We start from the raw sequence: 23,045 nt of genomic DNA, 5'->3' as shown, positions 1-23,045 counted from the left end.
TGTGTCTTGAGGTATTTTTTCTTTTTGCCTAATCTGACGATGATTTGCTCATCCTTTTGTTCAGAGAGCGTTCGTTGAACAGGGGATGGGGCAGGCCACGATCCAGGAGGGACTCGTGTCAGGGAAGTTTGTCTTTCCCTGCACTGTCTCTGTGTCTGTTTAGTCACAGCTTTATCTCCTGAGCTGGGCAGTGCTGGATCTCACTGGATGGATGTCCTTACCTGTGATTATGCACACATCTCTCTCCTGTGCTGCAAGACAGAGGAAAATGTGGTGTGCATTCCCCGGGCTGGAGGTTCACTTCAGCTGGGCTCAGAGAAGCCTGCAAAGTTTTCCTCGCACTTGAGGTTTTTGGGGAGTTGGTTTGGAGGGGGTTTTTTTGTTTCTTTTTATCCTGGCGCCCTTTAACTTTGGGAGTGATGGCATAGGAGACACGAACAGTGAGGTGGTGGTTCTGGTAAGTGGATGGTTCTGCAGCAAGAACAAAACTGAATACATGTAGGAATTATTGATAAATATCTGAACCCACAGAGGCATCCTGAAACCTTGTTGGGGCATCCTTTACTGACTTTAGGAAAGGAAATCGTTCCAATTCTTACAGAGATGTTACCTTCAACAGTTAAAGCCTCCAGGGCTTCAGAGAATCTGTGCAAGAAAAGCTCCTCAACGTATTTGTCACTTTCTCCGGAATTAGTTCCACTCATTCCAGCCTGCCCAGGATCCAGGCAGCAGGAGGGGTGGGAGCACACCTCTGCTGTCCCCAGTGGGTCAGAAGCACCCACTCCATCGATCACATCCCCACGGGATGGGAGCCAATATTGCCCGGTGATCTTGCTGAGCGTTTTCCACAGACTGGGCTGGCTCCGCTGCTGCCGAGTGTTTCCACAGCTCAGCTCTGCAAAAGAAGAGACATCAGTGTCAGTGCTGAAAAATTCATCCTCACGCTCTCTGCTTCAGCTTGCCAGGGATTTTAAGGCCAGAATGGACCATTCTGATTATCGAGCCTGATCTCCCCGATAACCCAAAGTTCACCCCAGGATTTCTACATCAAAGCCGGACCTGGCAGCAGAACTGAGTGTTTGAAAAGGACACTGGACCTCAGTTCAAAAGGCTCCATATCCATCTCTCAGTAACCTGGCTCAGTGATTTAAGCACTGCCACTGCTCAAAAGTTCACTTTGTTTCTATTTGAATACATCTAACTTTCACTTTACAGCCAAATCACTCTTATTTACAGATTTTGCAGTGTAACTTCTATTCAGTTGCATCATTTCCTGCAGTAACAAATGGACCCACTGTTTTAGCAGTGATGGATCATCCCTGCTTGTCAAAAATAGGAAATTAGCAGGCATTTTGGCTGACAAAAGATGAGTTAGGGATTGCAGGACGCCTGTGCCAAGTGCAAGGACATTGGTACTTGAAGCAGTGGCAAGTGTGGGAACTGTGGTGGCTGTGAAGATCATGATTGATACAGGTGTGATCCAGTGAACGCACAATGATTGATATGTTTATTATTTGAAGTTCAGTTTCATCATTTTGACTCATCCTTAAATGCATCAGGGTTTATTTGCACTTAAGGGAGACAAGCTCAGCTAATTGCTGAAGGCTCTGACTGAGTTTTCAGAAGGTCCAGCTCTGAGAAGCACAAAATAATTCCCAGTCAGGAATTAGTCAGGCTCTACAGCATCCCAGTCTGTTTCTGGAATGAATAATGCTCAAGAATATGCAGCAGCAGTTTCCTCCTAAATGGGATATTGTTTTACAACACAAAAAAAAAAAAATGAAATAGGAAAATGAAATCTCTTTTTCTACATTTGCAAAGCTTTTTAGCCAAACGATCTACCACAGCCACTACCAAAGGTTTTCTCAGACTAAATCAGATTTTCACAGCGGAAAAAGAAACAGACTTGGGTTAAAAGAGAAGAAATCCCCTTGCAAGGGTTAAACACCCATTTAATTTCTCACTGTTGTGCTCCCGGGGCCACTAAAAGCACAGAGTTAAAGCTGACCTGTTGATTATCCCCAGGGTTCCAACACTGACCTTCCCAGAATTTTAGGACAGTTCTCTAGGAATTCATGATTGATGCGTAATCTTCTTCAGGGAGCAGTTCCTCCCCAACATCCTCACCAGGGTTAGGCAGCTGAGGAGACTTCAGCCCCGAAGCTGGGGGTGGCAGGGAGGAGAGAGCTCCTTCAGGCTGTAAATGACTGCAAACAGAAGGAGGCATGGGCAGCAATTCCTCAGCCGATCTCCTTCTCCAGGAAAAACTGCTCGGTCTCCTTTAAGGATGACATCTCCATGACAGGATTCCTTTTTAAATGCTATTTTGTTTAATAAATCATGTAAATTCCAGCATGTAAACCAGAGCATTACAGACAGGCTGGTAAATAATTAACTGCTCGTTTGCATGAAGGGGGAGAAAATACCCAATTCAGCAAATCAGGCAGGAAGCTGAGTGTTTGCTCTCCCGAGGAATAAAGGGTTGGCTCCTAAAATCCTTGTGAGTGTGCTGGGGTGAGGGGAGAGATGGTTTTTGCTCAGGATATTGGTTGGAGATTGGGAACAGTGTGATTTAACCCGGCTAAATGAGTGCCTCTGTATGTGTGAGCTTTGTAATAAGTTTTCCTTGCACTTGAGGTTTTTGGGGAGTTGGTTTGGAGGGTTTTTTTGTTTCTTTTTTTCCTGGCGCCCTTTAACTTTGGGAGTGATGGGCTAGGAGACACAAACAGTGAGGTGGTGGTTCTGGTAAGTGGATGGTTCTGCAGCAAGAACAAAACTGAATACATGTAGGAATTATTGATAAATATCTGAACCCACAGAGGCATCCTAAAACCTTGTTGGGGCATCCTTTACTGATTTTAGGAAAAGAGATCATTCCAATTCTTACAGAGATGTTGCCTTCAACAGTTAAAGCCTCCAGGGCTTCAGAGAATCTGTGCAAGAAAAGCTCCTCAATGTATTTGTCACTCTCGCAAGAAGCACCAAGGCCTTATGAGGCTTGAATTTCAGGAATGGTGGTGTTTGGTGTTGCTGGGTGAAGTGTTCAATCAATTAATACTAAAGCTACTCAAGATATCTGTGGTGCTGGATGTTCTCTGCCCTTGGGGCTTCCAGCCTTTGAAGCTGTTATTACAGGGGCCTCTTATTTGGGCAATAAAAACAACTAAATAGGGAGTTGGATAAACAGGGAGGAACAGTCTGCTTTGGCTTTGCAGGGCTCTCTGCATCAAGGCCTCTGGACATCCAAAAGTGAGATGTGCCAGCTCCAGGTGCCACCTCTATGGTTAAATCACTGTGATGTGATTTATTTGATGGGATCACAAGGGGCTACCAGGCCACTTACTGGAATGTCTCAGGGAAAATAACAAAATTATCCAGAAGCAGAACACATTAGCCAGAAAAACTTGCTGCTGCCTAAAAAACATCTTTGGCTGCCCCAGCCATCTCTGAGCTGACTCTGTTCCTGCCCCTTGGGCAGCGGCTGATGGCTCTGTGATGCTTGTGCATATTATTTGTACTGATTGGAAACTGGATGTGGGAATGAAGTGTAGAATCATGCCAGGCTGCCCAGAAAATGGGCTGTTCGTAGGAAAAGCAGCCTCTGCAGTGTATCTGTGGTGGAACAGAGCTGTGGCTGTCATCAGACAAAGCTTTGCTTTTCTGCAGTGCCAGGTAGCCGAGGGTTGAACAGCAGTGTCTGAACAGGGGTGAGTCTGGGGCTGATCCTGGCTCAGGCTGCTGGTCAGTGCTGCTGGTCAGTGCTGCTGGTCAGTGCTGCTGGCTGCTGCCTTCAGGGGACACAAATAGGCCAGGGAGGGCATGTGGGAATGGCTCCCACCTGCTGCCCTGGATGGGATCCATCCCTGCCCTGCACACCTCTGCCCAGAGGGTAAAAGTGCTCCTCTGCCTCCCGGAGCATGTCCCCTGGGACAGGGAAGGTGTCCCTGGCAGGGAGAGCAGCCCCGGGCTGTGCAGGGGCACCTCAAGGTGGGGAGATGAGGTTTGTGCAGAGTCTGTGTGTCCTTAGCCCCCAGCTTGACGCGTCACAGCAGCCTCTGCACTGGATTCCTGGAGAATTCCCTTTCCTTGGGAGCTCTGCCCTACTGGAGCCTGGCACTCTGCTGACACAAACACTGATATCTGCTTCTCCACGGCATTTCGTGCTTTCTCTGTTCCCTCCTTCCACCTGCTCTTCCAAGGGGACCCCAGTCCTGCCAGTGAGCTCAGTCTGTTGCTATGGAAATTGTTGTCACAAATGAAGACTTCCCAGCACGACAGTGGTATTAAACCCAGACATTTACATATGCCTCTGGCTCCGGGGGGATTTGGGTCTCCTGGCTGAGCGCTGGGAAGGATGAGGCTGCTTTCCTGTTTCCTGCTGGCCAGGGACACACAAGGTGGTGGAGGGATCCTGTATGGGCAGCCAGGGAGCCCTTCCCAGTGCCTGTCTGCTGGAATGTTGGTCAGCAGCCAGTCCTGCAGCATTAATGCCTCCTCCTCCTCCTCCTCCTCCTTCTCCTCCAAACGCTCCAGCTTTCCCTCTGAGTGCTGTGCACAGAGCGGCGGTGCCAGCAGCCAGGAGAGAGAAGTCAGGGAAGAGCACTGGAGATGAATGTGCAGAGAGGGCAGCCGTAGAAGCCAAACCTGCTGCTGGGGCTTGCAGCCTCCTGGGCTCACTGGGGGGATTAAAGCTTCCCCCTGGGAAGGGGTTTAGGGGTAACAGGAGTAATCCAAACATGGCATCTTCACCTTCCTTCCCCCTAAGCATTGCTAAGTTTAGCTGTGTTGCTTCCAAGAAGAACTGCTCAGCCAAATCCCAGGGCCTGGCTTTGAAAATTTCAGCACGTCCCCTGTACTGCAAAATCAAAGCCTCTTCCCTGCTGAATACACCTTTGATCAGAACTGTGAGAAATATTTGCAACCATGTGAAACTTGAATGATTTGGGGTTTCATTACACACTTGAAACTCAGACCATTTTCATCAAAGGCATTGCTAAAGTTCACCAACCCTCCAACAGAACCTTTGATGCTTTATGGCTCGCATTTTGTGTAAAACTCGCAGGTTTGCTCGACTTTTTATAAGTGAAACTAGCTGAAAGTGGCTTTGACTACATTTTGAGAACAGACACTCATAGAAAAGGCAGCCAGATGAATTTTGTTGCCTTTAGAGGTGCTGCATGCTGTCATCTGGCAATAAAGGGTAATTCTGCTGAACCCAGCAGTCAGGGTTGGGGCTGCAGCTGGGTGAGAAGGTGGCAGAGAATGCTGGTGTGGCTGTCCTCTGCTCTTTCCTCTGGGCTGGACATCCTACGGCAGCAGCAGGGCCTGGAGTCAGCAAGTCTGGCATTTCTCAGTGCCCTGCCCTAGGTCAGCCTTCCATTGGAGCACTTAAGGAGGTGCCAGCTTTCAGAATGTAGGACTCCATGGAGAACAACCTATCCTTGTCCAGGTTCTGTCCTCAACAGGGTATTTTATCACCTCCAGTGGTTCTGTTTCCCAGAACATCACCCACTCCTTACTCTCTCATCTCATCAGTAATTTTTGCACCTCCCTTCCCAGTCTGCCACAGCCAGAATTACACAGAATTAGGTTGGAAAAGACCTTTGAGATCATCGAGTTCAACCTGTGACCCTGTCAGCCAGACCATGGCACTGAGTGCCACATCCAGACTTTCCTTGAACACCTCCAGGGACGCCACCTTCTCTCCCATGGCCCGTGAGCTGTGAGCTGTCCCTGCCTGTTCACAGGCTCCCTCTTCCTCTCTCTGGCAATGAGGTTCCTTCTCAGATTGGCAGCCAGGGCTCTTCTGGACTCTGCTCATACCACAAACAGCCTGGTCCAGGCAGATTGGGTTTTCCCTGTTCCTCTGTCCCTGGAGGGGAAGGGTGACTTCTCACCCAGCACAAAATTCTCCAACTACAGCATTGTATTGGTCCAGCTCAACTCCTGCTGCTAAGGAGCAGTGAGAGGTGTGAGGGGAAAGGAAGTGATTTACACTAAAGGGACACACTCAAAGATACACTAAGGTTGGAAAAGACCTCTGAGATTGAGCCCAGCCATGAAGCAGAAGGATAAATGTTCCTTTTGCCATTTTCTCAGGTGCTGGCAGTGTGTATATTGTATTTGCAAGTCTGTTCTCTCCTGAAGATCACTGGATGTTCAGAGCACTGTTCCCCACCTGGAGGTTTTTGCAAACCTTAAGAAGCCAGCAGCCAGAGCCTCTGCTACGTGTTTCCATCTCCCCTTTTATTTTACGGATCTAACTTCCCTGTGCAAGAGCTGGAGCTTGGTTAGGGTTAATCCGTGGTCCAAAGGCACCTGATGAAACTGAAATGATCTCTTCTCTTCTGGGTTGGAAAGAGCTGGGAGAGTTACACCTGCATTACATGTGTCTGCCTGAGAAGACTTTGCATGTCTAGATACAAACTTTTGATCCAAATGAAATATAATCCTTGGAAGATCACCTGTGTAGCTGTGATACAACAAATGCTGCCCGGGGCAAGTGCTGCTGGGGTGACACAAGGAATGCCAGAAGTGTCCAGCGCATTGTGTTTTCTGTTCTAGGTGACTGGTAGGCCATGAAATGTGACTTCTGTCAAAATTTCATTCTATTCCATAAGCCAAGTAACAGGACTTTGATTTAATTATGGGTGTGCTTGGCCTGTCTGAGTATCACGCTTTGAAATGCAGCACTGGATTTCAAATGTGACCTGAAACGGTACCTCTGGTACTGATGGTGCTGGGAGGGCCCTGCTTGCTTCTTTCCCTACCTTTTCCTCCAGTAATTTGACCACCTCACCCCACATGAGGCTTCTTCTCTCAGTGAGAGCAGCAGTGCATTACAGCTGATCTGAGCACTCCTCTGGTGGGAGCACAGCTGTAAAGCCCTAGGGAGAACACCAGCAGGCTGGATGTCCTGGTTTGGGCTCTGGATCACAAAACAGGATCTCTGGCTTGGAGAGGCTCCCTACAATGCCCTTCTCCCATGAGAAAAGGCAGCTGTGGCATGGCCACTATGGCCAGCTCCTCTGAGGAGTCACCCAGCACAGGCTGCAGAAAAAAAGGGAGTCAACAAGGTTCAGGATGAACTGAAACACCTTCACCTGCTCGTGGTGCTGCTGTCCCACCGCTCAGGAGTGCTGGGGTCCTGTCACTAAACCCATCTTCCCCAGATGTGTCTGTGCTGCCAGCCTGCAGCACCCAGGGATTAGGGAGTTGCCTCCGGTGAGGACATCAGGGACGGGACCTCCCTGCTGAGGAGGAGGACACACAAAGGTGAGGACACACAGAGCAGCCTTTTCCTTGTTCCATGGAAGCAAAGCTACACTGATACTGCCCCTAATCCCCTCAGACTGAGCCCTCAGTGCTGTGCTGTGGGTGAGCATGGCTTTGTATGAAGCCAGATGTAGCAAATAAATAGCAAGTGAGAGGGAAGAGATACACCAGGTCTTACAAAAAGCAAATTCAAGGCTGCACTTGTTGAATCATTGTTGGACCAGGAAAGGAATCTCATTCCTACCTTTGTCCACTCAGGGCATTGAATTCCTGGTGGATCCTGAGCTCACCTCCCCAGGACTCAGAGGAGACAGATGGAAGCCAGGCCGATGCTATGTTACGTGGATATGACCAAGAACTTTTCCTCTGGAGGAAATTACTTTAAAATTACTTTTAAAATGTTGAGAAAAAAATTAAAAATTACTCTTTGGCCACATCTGACCAAGTGCATTCCCAGCTGTGCTTTTGCGTCTTGGAGATACCCCTTCAAGAATGAGGATTTTTGGCAGATGTCTGCACACACACACACAAACAGTGCACAAATATTATTGTGGAGGTGCTTTTTTAATGTGTGGAAGCAGGAACCAGACTGGGACAAATTGTTCCGCACATCTAAGAGCGTGGGGAAATGCAGGCAGCAAATGTAAAAGGAGAGGGTCAGTCACTGCTGGTCAGGAGTGGGGGGCTGCAGAGGGACAGGGTCGCCTCAGGGTGCTCTGGAGTGGCAAGAGCGATGTGAGGGCATGAGGGGATTTCAGCCCAGCAAGAGGGCAGAGAGCACAGTCTGACAGCCCACGGTGGCATTCAGGATGGATCCTGGCATTTAGAATCCACACAAGCCCCTGCTGTCACGGGCTCCTGTGGGTGTGAGCTGAGCTGGTGAGATCAAAGCCAGCAAGGCCTGGCTGCCTGAACTGCACTCCTGCCAGATCCCGGCCAAAAGGTGGGATTTGGCCAAGCAGAGGCTGACCAAGGAGGAAAGGAGAATGCAGCTGCGGAGCTGGAGAGGGAGGGAAAAGGCTAGGCATGTGGGAGGGAGCTGGTGAGACCAGAGAGGATCCCAAGACAGCGGCTTCCAAGAAGGGTGCAAAGAGTGATTGGAATCCAGATCTGAAAACCGGGCCCAGGAGAGAATTTGTGAGGGAAGTTCTAGCCCAGAAGTGTTCGCTGACACTTGCAGCCAGGGCTGTGTCCCAGCACAGCGGCCGTGTGTCAGCAGCAGCCGGAGGCAGGGGAAGGCCCTGGCACCACACACGTGTGCAGGCTGGAAAATGGGAGAGGGCAGGGAAACATCTTTTATGCGCTGCTCACACAGTGCTGTGCGATCCCATCTGTGGTGGTTCAGGGTGAGGCCACCCCGAGGGAAGCACAGCTTTGGCTGCGCCAGGTTTTGCGTGGGTGTGCACACAGCGTGAGGGGGGGTGTGCTGGGTGCTAACGAGTGTGTGCAAACCATCCGGCATGTGAGAGCAAGTCAGCACTGCATCGTCGGGAGGGCACCCGCAGACAGCATCCCCCCTCCCCCTGGGAAGGGTTTGTGCCCTACCTTCTGCCAGAGGAAAGAAATTCAGCAGGAGCTCCAGGAAAAGCAGCGGGTCCTTTGGGAGCAGAGCGCCTGTCAGACTTGGAAATTAAATGGAAGCACGACAAATCTGGATTGTTCCTGCCAAAACCAACTTTCATTACTTTATAATTCAACATGTGTTACCAGCTCCTATTATTAGAAAGGCAAACTTCCTCCGCTGTGGGAAGAGGCTGAGATGGAGCTTTCTAGCCCTCTGTAAGTTAATTACAGTACACATGTTAAAAGCAGCATCTGTCTTAGTCAATCTAGTTGATTATTGCAGCACTTTATTTTTAGTTGTTATCAAGGTGGAGGATGACACTGATATAAGTGGGGAGCTTTGCACAGATCTTGCTCAACCGTGTGTTCTCCAAAACCAGATCTGGTGGCTCTCCTCTCCTGGAGCTGGGCCAGGCAAAGCCCTTGATGGAGTTGTAGGAAAAGAGTCCGTGCAAAGTGCTTTGACTGTGGGGTTACAACAAAAATACCGAGGCCTGGCTGTGAAAATCAGCTGTGGAAACACCACGGCTGGTGGCCCTGGGTGCTACTCCAGTGGCCAAAATCTTTGCTGCCTCACTTCTATTCCGAGCTCCCTCTGATGTAAATATTTCTGGCCTCGTGACTGAATGCTTTGATTTAACACATCACAGCTCCCTGTTCATGCCCTTATGTCTAATTCTGCTGCTTGTGTTATTTCAACTTCTGCGCAGTGTGTGAGTGTCAGGGTGATGCTGACAGGACCAACAAAAGCATGCCAGGTGAGTTTTCCTTGGGAGTATGGGAAGCTTCTCCTGAACAAATGAGAGGTCTTGAGGTCATGGCTAAAAGTTCAAAGTCTGGCAACAGCTCCCCGCTCCTGCTGTAGGGCCAGTGAGCGCCTGTGGTGTTGGTGTCATGTAGGAGGTGTGGAATTAGCATTTGTGGTGTATTTAATGCTCTTGGCCGGGAGGCTGGCACTGACACCATTCCCTGTGGAATGGAGACCTGGGGAAACCTCGGTTTGCTTTCTTTTCACAGCACAAATGAGAAGAATCTGTCTCTTTCCTAAGCTAAAATGAACAGGTAAACAAGGAAGGAGAAACCCTGAAGAAAACCCCCCTTCCCTCTGGGTTTTAGAGCAGCAGCACTTGGAAAGCCCAGGGAATGAGCAGAGTGGAGTCTGGAGGCAATGGCTGTCCCCAGGGCTGTTCCTCCTGCACCTGGCCTGTGATCCAATGGTCAGGAAACATGTTCAGTGTGATGGAGAATGGAAGGAGTATTAACAGACCCTCATCAAACCAGTGCTACTCCGTGGTGCTGTGTTTATTCCCAAAGGAGCACTTCCCAGAGGTCCTGGCCTCCTGAGCTTGTATCTGTAAGAGCCTGACGTGGCTCACAACACTCTGTGTGCGGTTTCACAGAGGTGCTGCCAGTGCCAGCTGAGGATTTTGTGTGACAGACACCTCGTGCAGCAGATCTGGTGCCTGTTTACCAGATCAAAAGGAAATCTAAATGGGCTGCCATCTCCGTGTCCTGTAGCAGCACAGCAGGCTGATGCTGTCTGATAAGAGAGCAAACTTCCCTGGGTTTTGTGCAAGGGCCATTACCAGTGTGGGTTTGTCACTCTTCTAATTCCTTTTTTTTTTTTTTTATTTTGCCTTGCTCTTTATCTTCCCAGAATGACAGAACAAAATGTAGCTGGAAAAGTGATGCCTGCCTTGTTCCTGTAAGGCTGGATGTGAAGTGTACACGGGTTATCTGAGGGGGGCCCTGATTCCTGGTGCTTCCTCCCCGCCTCAGCAGGAGGAAATCCCCACCATCCCCACTTTTCCAGAGTGTCCTGGGCAGAGTGGGAGCTTCAGACAGAGTTTTTCAGGGAGACCCTCCCACTGAGTCATGAGCAAGGACCGTCCTTGCTTTCCAAACTCCTTCTCAGGGGAGTTTAAAGAATTCTACAGGTGCAATTGAACCTTTGTCCTGCAGGAATAAGGATGGCAAACCAGATCTGTTTATATAAAAATAAATTATTAATGATTATAATGATTAGACAAAAAGATCTCAATCAGAATCATTTGCTACCCAGGATAAGAGTTATAACTCTCAGTACAGTACAGTGCACACGTTTTGAAGCAATTATATCAAAGATAGCAAAGCCAATTATGAAGTCGATTGATGTCCCTCACCCAGACCAACACCCACGGGCAAATCTAACTGTTCTCTCTCACCTGAGAACCCAGCAAGGATTTGTGGTCCATGTGTGATGGAGGGTGTGGTTTGATGTGGTAACAAGGGACCTTCTGCTGGTACCACAACTGAACCTCATCCCCAGGCCCCTCTGCAGAGATGAGAGGGGATAAGCAGGTCAGGTGTGAAGAGAAGCTCTTCGAGTATTTCTGACTCAGCTGGAGCAGTGGCTCTTGAAATACTCTGAGGAGTGATCATGAAACACTTTGAGGAGCCACGGGCTGGTTTCCAGACAAAATGAAAGGAAATTAAGCTGGTTGGGAGGGGGATTAATGTCCTTTGGAACACCAGAAATGTAAGACAAAGCAGCCCTGTCTCCTTTAGTCCTTCTGTTTAAATTGGGCCTGGCCTGCACACAAAGGGTATCTCTGGGATCAGCACCACAGAACAGCTGGAGAAAAGCTGGAGCCGCTGTGTCCAACTCCCACTGACCACTGAGGCAACGTGTTTATTCTGAACCAATAATGGGTGTGTGATTAGAGAGAGCTATTTCTCAGTGGAAGATCACTTCCAAAGGTCACAGTTGCTGTGTATTTACTCCCAGGAGGTCTGTGAAGCCACTCTGGCAGCAGGGATGAAGAACACCATGTCCTGGCTCTCTGGGGGATGCTCCCACAGCCCTGCCCAATGCTCCCCTCACCCCGCTCTCCCTCTGCCTCCAGCCTTGTGCTGGGTGACCTGAGCACCAGGGGAACCTGCTTTTCCCTTGTCTCAGGTGGTCTGTGCTGGCCAGGGCTCCCAGGGTGCCAGGCAGCAGCTGCTGGGGGGCTGTGTTTGTTTATGGGGGCTGTGTTTGGGGGAGTTGTGTTTGGGGACTGTGTTAGAGGGCTGTATTTGGGGGCCTGTGTTTGCAGGGCTGTGTTTGGGGATCTGTGCTTGGGGATCTGTGTTTGGGGTCTGTGCTTGTTTGGGGGTCTGTGTTTGTTTGGGGATCTGTGTTTGGGGGTCTGTGCTTGTTTGGGGGTCTGTGTTTGGGGATCTGCGTTTGTTTGGGGATCTGTGTTTGGGGGTCTGTGCTTGTTTGGGGGTCTGTGTTTGTTTGGGGATCTGTGTTTGGGGGTCTGTGCTTGTTTGGGGGTCTGTGTTTGCACATGAGCCCAACACAGGAACTGCCCCGACCCCCTGCCCTGGAAGCTGCAGGCAGTGAGTGACACAGTGAAAACACCTCTGCTCAGCATGAGCCTTTGTAGAGCTGCAGCCCAGGGCTGGAGTGTTCCAGCACACCCTGAGGGAGCCTTTTCCCCCAACACGAGCTGGGGTTGTTTGCAGACACTCCTCTGCATCGCTGCATCCCTGCCCTGCTCCTCCCCGGCACTGCCAGGTGAAGGCAGATGAAAGGTGGCTCCTCACTCAGCAACAAATAACTTCCAAGCTCATCCCACAGACTTTCAACTTAACTCCTCTCTTTGCTCCTTTCATGTCTCCTCTTTATTTGGCGAGTGCACTAATGCAAGCCCCAAATAAGCATCTGCACTCATAAGACAAGAACAAATAGGGGAAGGATAATAATATCCCAAGGTTTTACAGGAGAGGTTAAAAAGGGAGCCAGACTACAGAGACTGCTCAACCAACAGTGGTTTGCTTGACTGATGTTACAAAGGCAAAAGACAAAAAAATCCTTGGAAAATATCTCTGAGCAGTGATTGCTTTCTCAGAAAGCCTCGCAATTAGGCATGAAAGGAGTCCTCCCAAGCTTCTCAGATGCATTAAAGACATTATTATGAAATAATTAGGCTACATGGAATAATTTGAGATCCACTCTGTCCCTTAGCTCCCCATCTGTTGAGGCCTTTACGCAGAGCTGATGTGAAAGGACTTGGCAGCCCTCGGGCCATTCAGCTGCTCCTGGCTCCAGGCTAAACTGGACAGGGGAGGTGACATGGGACTTGTGTGCTTATAACACATTATAAGGTACAGCCCTGCACAGCCAGAGCCCTGCCAGCACTGACTCCCGGCCTCAGGGTCTGTCTGACACCTCGGGAGGCACCAGAGCTGCCTCCCCTTGCCCAGGGAGTCACACTGCACACGCCAGGTGAGTGTGCTGGCCAACATCGCTGAGCGTCTGCAGGGCAAGGCTGGATGAATTCATTCTTAAATCCATTCAGCAGCCGATTGGTATCTTCTCCAATTCATCTTTGCCATGTTTACTCTGCTGCTGAGAATGGGAAGCCAGTGTTTTCTCAAGCAAATGTTATGTGTGATTGTGTGTTTCTGGGAAGGTAAAAAAGAAAGATTTAGTAGCTCAAAACCCCACGATGGTGTCAGTGCTGAATTCGAGGAGTTTATTAGAGTAAGGCTTTGCTTTTCCTTCCTTTCTGGAAGCTCCATGGGGACCCCCTGCCCATGTCTTCCTGGAGAGGCACAGTCTGTGTAATCCTTCCCACTGTCCCCGTGTCTGCTCAGCTTTTAAATCCCACACAGTCCAGCCAGAACTCTGTAAATGGCCATGTTTGTTGACAAAAGTTGCACTTCACAGGTATAAAAATTACTGAACCTACAGAAGCCCCATAAAATCATGGAACTAACAATTAATATCATTTGACTCCTAAATCCCTTGTGGAAAAAGATCCAGGTGTAGGGCACAGTCCTGCTGGGTACAGAAGGTGAGGGGCAGTTCTGTTCATCCCATGGAGTCTGAGCTCTGGGATTACACTTGTGGCTGCTGCTGTTTCTTAAACCACCAGCCTGTTACAGCCTCTCCTTCTACTGTCTCCTCCAAGCCCAGTGTCAATTTGCTCCCAGTATGTTCTTATCCTTATCCATATGTTGCTATCCCAGTATTTAGCCTAAATTTCAGTGTGAACCCAGGCATCACCTCCTCCAAAGAACCACAGAGGGAACTGGCAGATGAAGTACCTTATCCACTATCCATCACATTTGAAAAATTGTGGCAGCCAGGTGAAGTTCCTGATGACTGGGAAAAAAAAAGAAAATATAACCCCCATTTTAAAAAATGGGGAAATGGAAGACCTGGAGAGCTGCAAACAAGCCAGGATCCCAAGGTACCAGTGAGGTATCCAAGCACAACTGCTGTGCTTGAGGAAGAAGTTCTGTGTTGCTTGCTCTGCACTCTGATGTTCTGCATCTCCAGCTGCACTGGAGGATCTTTCCCCAGCGCATTCCAATTAAAAGCAGTGGGGCAGAACCCGGGGTCCTTGCACGGGGTTTTCTCCCTCATGAGCTCAGTGGGCTGAGTTAAAAACAGGGTTTGACACAAAAGATTTGGCTTGAGGGGGAAAACAGAGAAGTTTCTTGCTGAGATTTGCTGCTAAGGAGATCTGTTACGGACCAAAGGAGAAGCGCAGGTTCCCTGATCTGATATTTTCTTTCATTCCTTGAACTCGACTGAACTCTGTGTATTGTCAAGTATTTCTTTTGTAGATGCATGGATTAATTAGCTGCAGGACTTAATAAATGTCCTGAGAAAAACACTGTCTGCCTTCTGACGCTGCCTTTAATGTGAAGTCTGTTTGACGGGAGGTTTCAGGAACATTTGCCTGGTGACTCATCTGAAGCACAGGGGGGAGCCTGCATTCCCATTTACCTCGCTGGAAGATGATCCCTTCCTGTTGGGGTATGAGCTGTGTTTGCTGGCTCCTTTGAAAGGAAACTTCATCCATCCAGAGGATCTTTAGTCTTTAGGGCAGGACTGAGTGGTCTAAACTAGGTCCAGCCTTCTTCAAGGCAGTGGTGATGCTCCCAAGCCTTGGGATGGGAACTGGAATGGGTTTGGCATCCCAAACCCTCCATGGAGCTGCTCAGAGCTGCGGGACCATTGACAGGACTCTGGGTGGTATCAACCCTCCTCTGGGACTGTTCTGCACAGCTTCAGGGGACTTTCTGCATCATCCAGGAGCAGAAGTCTATCTCCAGTTGAGAAAATGGGTCCTGGAGGGAGAACACCCTTTGTCTTCTCTTTAACCCTGCAGAAGTCCAAGCAAAAGGCAGAGAAGCAGCTCAAAGCCCTTCCCACGTTGGAATGGGATGGAATTGAGGACCAGGCACCCCTTGGCTGGGCCCCTTGGGACAGGGACAGTGATGGAGGGGCTCTCCATCTCTATCCTGTTTCCTCTGGATCTCACAGAGTTGGAGGACAGTAGCACAGAGCTCTTCGGTTCTCCTGCTCTGTGTGGGAAATGTCACGAGGATCGGGAGGCTGGCAGGGGCTGGCACTGGAGCCCACAGCAGCAAGGACTGATGTCCAACCTTGGACTTGTTATTCCAAGGTCCCAGATCACCAAGGGACCATTTCAGCAAGAGTCACTCAAGAAAGCTTGGTATTAGTTCAGATGAGGGAAATTAGTTTCATCATCAGAAGGGCAAGAAATCTTTCTCTTTTTCCTCTCTCTGTTTTTTTTTTCTTTTTAATGAAAGCTGCAAGTCTGAAACAAAGAATAAAATCCATGGGGATGCCCTAAACCCTCAAAACTTGTGGATTTTATCCATGCTTGAACATTTTGTGTTCCTCTGCCTGTGCAAAATGAATTAAAGGTTTCAATCTGGCTCCTGGTGGAAAAGGTGCTCCCATCACAACTGGCACTAATTGGCTCCCTTGTTAGCAGCTCGTTGAGAAGGTGAGGAGTGAACTCCACACCACCTGAACCCCCAGCAGCTCCCGGGAAGGCGGGGAAGCAGGTTCTGCTCTTTTGCCTCTTCCAGAGAACGCCAGCCGTCACTTTCCAGGCCTGCCAGCTTAGTGCTAAATTCCCTTAAATCTCGTTTGCGACGGCAGCGTCCCCCAGACGGATTAATTGAGCTGTGAGAGATGCAAAGGAACGTGAAGGAAAGGCTGCAGTGGCATTACCCAGGGTTAATGCAGCAAAGGGACCCAAACCTGCAGTGCTGGATGTCTGGAATGCCGAGGGATCACAGCCCTGCCTGCAGCAAACGAAGAATATTCATGGGGAAAAACCCATCAGTTTAGGCTCCCCTAGAGCTGGAGGAAGGGGAATTGCACCTGGGAAGTGGCTCTGTGGTGACTCCAGTGTTTCATCCATCAGTATTAATAGTAACACATAAAGCTGGGGCTTGTGTATTATCTCCCAATGAGCAGGAGCCAGACACTGGGTTCCATGTAATTTAATTTCAATTAGTGCACTGGAGCTTTTTAAAGAATGGACTATATATTCTTCTGCAGTTACTCGCAGACTATTAAGCACAACGCAGAAAAATTTTTATGTAAATGAGAATTATCTTATTGGCTTTAGTGTCTTTCTCCCTTTCCCTTCCCCAGGTAATTGGGTAGGAAGGTGCTGGGGGGAAAAAAAAAGCAAGTGATGGGAAATGTGAATAATGAAACCTCTGCAGCATTGCCTCCTGTTAGATGCACGAGCCCAAAATATATGTGTGTGTCAGTTTAATTTAATTTGCTGTTAATTAGCTTAAATGGCAGTCTTACCTTCGTGTGCTTTCACTGCGTTTCTGTCCAGGCTCTCATTAGGCAGCGGGATAAAGCAGGTGCTTGTGAAAAATACCAGAAGTGCCTATTTACATTACAAAGCTGCCCCCAGCTCTTGAGGTGGAGGAGCTGAAATCTTGTCCCTGGGTACAGCTGGTGGGAGAGGGGAAGCAGCTCCTGTTTTCACAGGTTTCCACACTGGAACAGTAATTCCTGGTATTAATAAGATGGGAATTTAAAATACAAGGTGTAGCAGCAGAGAGTCATGGAATGGTTTGGGTGTGAAGGATCCTCAAAGCTCATCCCATCCCACCCCTGCCATGGGCAGGGACACCTTCCACTATCCCAGCTTGCTCCAAGCCCCATCCAACCTGGCCTTGGGCACTGCCAGGGATCCAGGGGCAGCCACAGCTGCTCTGGGCACCCTGTGCCAGGGCCACCCCACCCTCACAGGGAAGGATTCCTTCCCAGTATCTCATCCATCCCTGCCCTCTGGTAGTGGGAAGCCACTCCCCTTTGTCCTGTTATTCCGGACCTTTGTTCAAAGTCCCTCTCCAACTCTCCTGGAGTCCCTTTAGGCACCAAAAGGCCACAATTAGATCACTCTAAAGCCTTCTCTCCTCCAGGCCAGACAAGGCCAATTCTCTCCGCCTTTCCTCATAGGAGAGGTGCCCCATCCCTATAAATCCTGTACATAAATAGGTGTGTAGCTCTCTCCAAAGCCAGGTGGACAGCAGGCACTCAGAAGAATGCCTGGAGGATTCAGGTGTTCACTTCCCACCTACTTCCAGTTCATGCAGAGGATGACACCTCTACAGGGATATGGAGATGTCTTCGAATGCAAATCATTCAGAAACAAAGTTCCCAATTATTTAATTCAGGCCAACAAAGGAAATGTAAATTCTAGGTTTGATTTAAATCAGCCTGGATGAACCTGGGAGAGAAAGAAGAGGGAAAGAGGCAGCAGGGATGGAAAAGGGCACGGAGAAAGAATGCAGCGTAGGGGAGTGTGCTTTCAAATATTGATATGGAAAAGGTATAAATAGAAACAAGCACATGCTTGTGGAGCTAATAAAGGGCTTGTTTACAAGTGAGCAGAGAGGTTCATTAAGAACAGGAGCGAGCACCTGCTCTGAAAATAAGGGAAACACTTAATGAAAGCACAGAGAGGATGGAGAAAGGGACTGGAGGCCAAATTTGCTCAAGAAAGAGAAAAGTTCAGCACCTCTCATCGTTCACCTTCAGCATTTGTGTGCAGGGTCCCAGTCCATGGCAGGGGTTCATAGGAGAGCACATAGGGGGCACACAGGGCAGAGCTGTGGGGCTGGCACGAGGAGTTCAGGAGCAGAGGATCTGGTTCTCACTACTTCATTGCAAGAAGTATTAAATCCAAGCAAAGAAAACAAATACCACAGCTCATTTCTTATTTTCAATTCAGCTGCTTCTCCAGGTTTTGGGGTTTCTTTTCACTTTATCTATCTCCAACTGGAAAAAAATACAGGCAGGGAGCAGAGTCTAAATTCCCTTGCAGATGTCCTGCTTCCACTGGCTCCAGCTGATGTCTTTGGCTCTGCAGGGGTGGGGGATTAGGTTGTGGTGCCATCAGGTTAAATCCTTCCTTGTATTCACCTTCACAAGGATGTGTCCTGACTAATCCTTAAGGAGCGGATGCGATGAGGCTGTGAGACTTCAACCCTGGCTGAGGAGGGAGGATGAGGGGCAAATAACCTCAGAGAATCACAGAATATCCCCAGTTGGAAGGGACCCAAAGGGATCATCCTGCACAGGACACCCCAGGAATTCTACCCTGTGTCCTGAAAATAAGTGTGGAGGTGAACATGGAGAGTGGTGAGAAAGAACATCCATCTCTGTCCTCTGACCTCCCTCCAGAAGAGCTCTCTGGAGCCTGACCTGACATTCATTTTCCTCCTTTTTTGCTTAGTAGGAGTTGGAAAAGACATGTAGGATGTGCCCTGGTATCCCCACAGCATCCCTGCTGTGAGAATTGTCTGCCCAGAGACTTCCTGCCCCTTCCAAGGGCTGTGCCGGCTCTGCAGCACCACTCCAGCACCCCTACACCTCTCACCTGGCAAAGGAGGACTTCTCTGGAGTTTGGTAACAGTGAAAGACAAGAATGCTTCCCTGTTATATGGAGAAATATCCTTTTTCCTCCCTGCCAGACAGCTCTGCCTGGGACAGACTAAAAAGAATTTGGGAGAGCTGTGGCAGCTCCTGGGAAGGCTTTGCCACTGCTGCTTGGCACAGCAGGCTCTTCCCCAGCTCGCCTGTAAGGTGACATTTGGGGTGAGGCTAAGCAGGGCCCATGGCTGGAGAGCAGCCTAGAGGGAAGCATTTGCTTTCCATGGGGAATGGTTCAGTATTCCTTGGTGGCAGGCACTGCCCTGGGGAGCAAAGTCTGCGTGGGAGGGCTGGTGTCTGAGCCCTCCTTTCTTCCTGCACTGAGGGACAAAGAAGTCCCCTGCCCCGAGGTGACCTCTGCCTGCTTCCTGGCCAGGTACAGCTGTTCCAGCCCATGCTGTTCCCCCAAAGCCTTGAGGACCTTTCCAGCAGATGTATCTGGACAGTGGGTTTAGCACAGCTTGATCCTGCTCCTGGAGCAGAGCATGGAGCCCTGGAGCTCCTGCTCAACTCCTGCCTCAACTGGAACTCCGCAGAGGGAGGGGAGCCCAGGCTTTGATCCCGGGAGCTGCACTGGCAGCTTGGCAGGGCTTCAAGCAGTCCAGCCCACCTCTCCCGGGCTTGTGCTTCCCCTCCCCGTGCAAATGCCCCCAGCCAGGCCAGCACACACTGTCTGTGTCCCCACTCCTCCTCTCCTGGGCTCTGCCAGAGGTGTGTGCCTGCCTTTGGAGAGAGGAGCAGCCCTGCCTGCCCCAGCGCTGGGGCTGGGTGTTCACAGCAGTGGAGAGGGTCCCTTGCAATAACTCTGCCCAGTGTTTAGCACTAAGTGCTCCTGGTCTCATCAATCACCTGTGTCTGCTGAGCAAAGGGATTTTGCTCAGTTGCTGCCACTTTGAGAACTTGGACAGGCTTCAACTTGGTTTAACTTCCAGTGCAGCAGTGGAGGGGAAGGTGCTGATCTCCACTTCCAGGTGATGCCAAACGAGGAGATGGAATGAAGCTGTGTCAGGGGAGGTTCACAATCTGTCACAATCCCTCACAAGCCATGAGGAGGTGAGGGTGGGCTTGGCCTTCCTGCACATTCCCACCGGAATGGGTTTGGAGGGCAAACAGAGAATGAGCTCCCTAAGAGCTGTGCTGGGAGGATGAGGAGTAAAGAGCCCATTTGTTCTGCCAGCATGATCTGATTTCATACTCTGTGTTTAGCAGAGAAGCTGTTTCCCCTTGAGCAGAGTGATGCACTTTGCAGCTCCTTCTCTAAAATGACTTAGTTATACATTTGCTCCATGTTATTCTGAATTCTCTTGAAGATCAAGGACACTACAAAGCCAGCAAGATAAAATTAGCATCCGAGCTGTAGCCTTTGCTTGGTATAAGAAATGCAGATCAGCTTCACTTGCAGTGAATGCTGGAAGGTGAATTTCATTTATGTCTCCCTTCAGCAGACCCAGTTCTGCCATCCCTGTTTGTTTGGAGTGCCACCACAGCCCCTAAGCTGTCCTGGTATTTCCATACAGATGCTGCCAGAGAAAGTATCAGACCATAAAATCGGACCTCCAACTGATAAAAAATCAGTTTGTTCAAAATCAGTTCTTATCTCCTCACACTGTGATCCCTGGGAGCTTCAGCAGGGCAGCAGCCAGGCTCAGTTTGTTTGTGCACAGCTCTCCAAGGAGCAGCAGGTCCAGCACCAATGCTGGGGGATTAAAAGGCTTTTGGAGGGGAGGTTGTGCCTGGAGAAGAGCGCAGGAATGACCTAAAGATGGGAGAAGTGCTCTGAAGTGGGGCTGTAAGGGCCTGTGGGTTTGGGTGGTGCCCATGCTCATGGGGCATCTGGTTGTGGGGGAAATGCTCTCACAGGGAAAAGGGGGGTGTTGGAGGCCACTCCAGCACAGCAGAGAGATGAACAATGTCTGGAGGAATCAAGGCACGTGTTTAAAAGGGAGATGAACCATCAGGAGGGTTGGCCAAAGTGGCCTTAAGACCTCTCAATCTCTTCTCCTCAAGGCAGGTTTCTTAGGCAGGTGCTTTTCAGGAGTTTCATAGGATCTCAGATTGTCTCAAGCTGGAAGGGACCCCCAGGGATCAGCAACTCCCTTCTCCTCACAGGAACACCTAGAACTAAACTGAGGATTAAGAGCATTGTCCAGGCGCTCCTTGAGCTCTGGCAAGCTCTGCCATGACCATTTGCCTGGGCAACCTGTTCCAGGAACCAACCAGCCCCTGGAGAAAGAACCTTTCCCCAATGTCCCACCTGAACTTTCCCTGAGGCAGCTTCATTCCATCTCCTCGTTTGGTATCACCTGAAAGAGGAGATCAGCACCTTCCCCTCCACTGCTGCCCTGGAAGCTGAACCAAGCTGAAGCCTGTCCAAGTTCTCAACGTGGCAAAAACTGAGCAAAACCCCACTGAAAGTACCAGAATCCAAGGAGAGGATCTGCCCAGCACCACTTTGGCACAAGCTGACCCCTTCCATGCATTCAGGTGCAGGGTTGGAGCAGAATGGGCCATGAAATCCTGAGCAGAAATTCAAGGTTTAGATCCTCATTTTTTTCCTTTGGCCACCATTAGGGCCTTTACCCATCATCTGTAGCCTTCATCCCTCTTCCTGTGGCCCTGCTGGTGACAGGCCCTGTTATCTCTTTGAAAACAGACCCAGAACTGACAGCCTTCACAGCATCGGCCCTGTTAGGTCTCACAGATGAAGCGTTATCTTCTCAGCCTGGACCAGGAGGTGACTGGAAGCGCAGCCACACGATCCAGACGAGAAATGAACCCTCCAGGCTCGGCAGCCTCCCTTTCCTGCAGCTCAGGACCCCAGAAGCAAAGGTTTCGTTTGAATCTGGCACATTCTAATCTTTTATTCATGGTGGGTCATCCATGGTGACAAAGAGTCCAAGCAGGAGGAGGAGGAGGAGAGATTAAAAGAGCTACAAAACTGCCTAAAGATGCAGATGGGATCTCAGAGGGGACAGGCAGGATTAAGAGGCCCAATTGTCAAAACTGGCAAATTGCTTCAAATGCTTTACGTTTACGAATTCTGCACTCAGAACCTGAGGAGCTCCATATTTCCAGCAAATGAATTCCCCTGAAATAAGGGATGTATTTTCTGTCTCTGTGTTTGCAGGTGTTTCAGAGCAGCTCTGAGTTTTTGCACAGAATTTGAGGTGATTTACTAAGATCTAAGTTGGGTTGTCAGTATGCATAACTGGGTGTCAGTCCCTTGATCTTCATTGATTTGTATCCATTTATGCCAGCTCAGGATTACTCTTTCAAGAAGATGGCTCTGAGTACCCAAGCTTTAAAGCCCAAGCTGGTTTAATTGGGCTCTTAGGTAAAGTGTTTCATGTTTCCAGAGTGAATCCTCAGTAGGATGAACACAAAGACACTTTCACAGGGTTACCAATACAAGCTTAAAAGTGGGTGGTTTCCTGGGAATTGTGCTGCTATTTGTGCTCATGGATTCACAGTGAGCCAGCAGGAGACAAGGCAAACATGATCCATGATCCTCCACTCCATCCCAGCAACCAGGCAGATCTGGATTTTAAATAGGATCAAGTTCTTTGTTCAGGAAGTTAATGCTGTGCATGGAACCAAAGATGGATAATGCCACAAACATCCCGATCCAGAACTTGGGTCTTTGCATCCAGATCCTTTTGCTTGCACCATTACAGGAGTAAGACTGACGGTGAATTTTAGCTCTGGAGCCGACTTCTGCAAAGTGTGAAGGAGGTGGGAAGCTGGATCCAGGCTGATGCCTGTCGAATTTGCTGGAGGCACCAGAACACTGTGTCCTCATTCCCAAATCCCAGGCGCTGGCTCGGGGAGGATGCTCTGCTTGTGGAGCAGCCCTGCCCTGCCTGAGAGGGCCCCGAGCAGAGAGGATCCTGCTCAGCGCTGGCACAGAGGAGCTGTCACCAGCAGGGCACTGTCCCAGCACGCAGGGACAAGCAGAGCTGAGGACTGCTGATAGTGGAAGGATTTCTGTTGGTACAGTCAAGTCTCTTTTTTCCCAGGGAAAAGGATAAAGTCCTTATGGACTGTGGATGTCTGTAATTCCCCGAAAGTTGCAGCAGTAGCCAGGAGGTTTCCTGCCTTACTGTTTTATGCTGAGGGCAATATTCCCAAAGAAAAGGCAAGCAAGGGAGGAGCAGGACAAGTCACCTTCCACCATGCAGGACTTTCATTTGTGAAACACATGGAAAATTAAGGATCCTCTAGTTTTCCTGCCATCTCTTCCATGATTAAAACAAAAGAGGACGGATTGTATTTCACCTCTCTAACATCTGTCTAAACCCCCCTGAAACGGTTTGCTGCATCCCCAAGTTACTCTCATTTGAGGCTTCACACTTTTCTTTCTGCTGTTATTTTACATCTCATTATCTCAGTGTTTCCAGACGAAAATAGTCCCACTCCGGCAAATCACCGGATGTTTTTCCTCTGCTGC

The sequence above is a fragment of the Corvus moneduloides genome, chromosome 17 (assembly GCF_009650955.1).
Source record: "Corvus moneduloides isolate bCorMon1 chromosome 17, bCorMon1.pri, whole genome shotgun sequence".
In the NCBI taxonomy this organism is placed as follows: domain Eukaryota; kingdom Metazoa; phylum Chordata; class Aves; order Passeriformes; family Corvidae; genus Corvus; species Corvus moneduloides.
The sequence above is the reverse complement of the archived record's forward strand: the minus strand, read 5'-3'. Positions refer to the sequence as shown.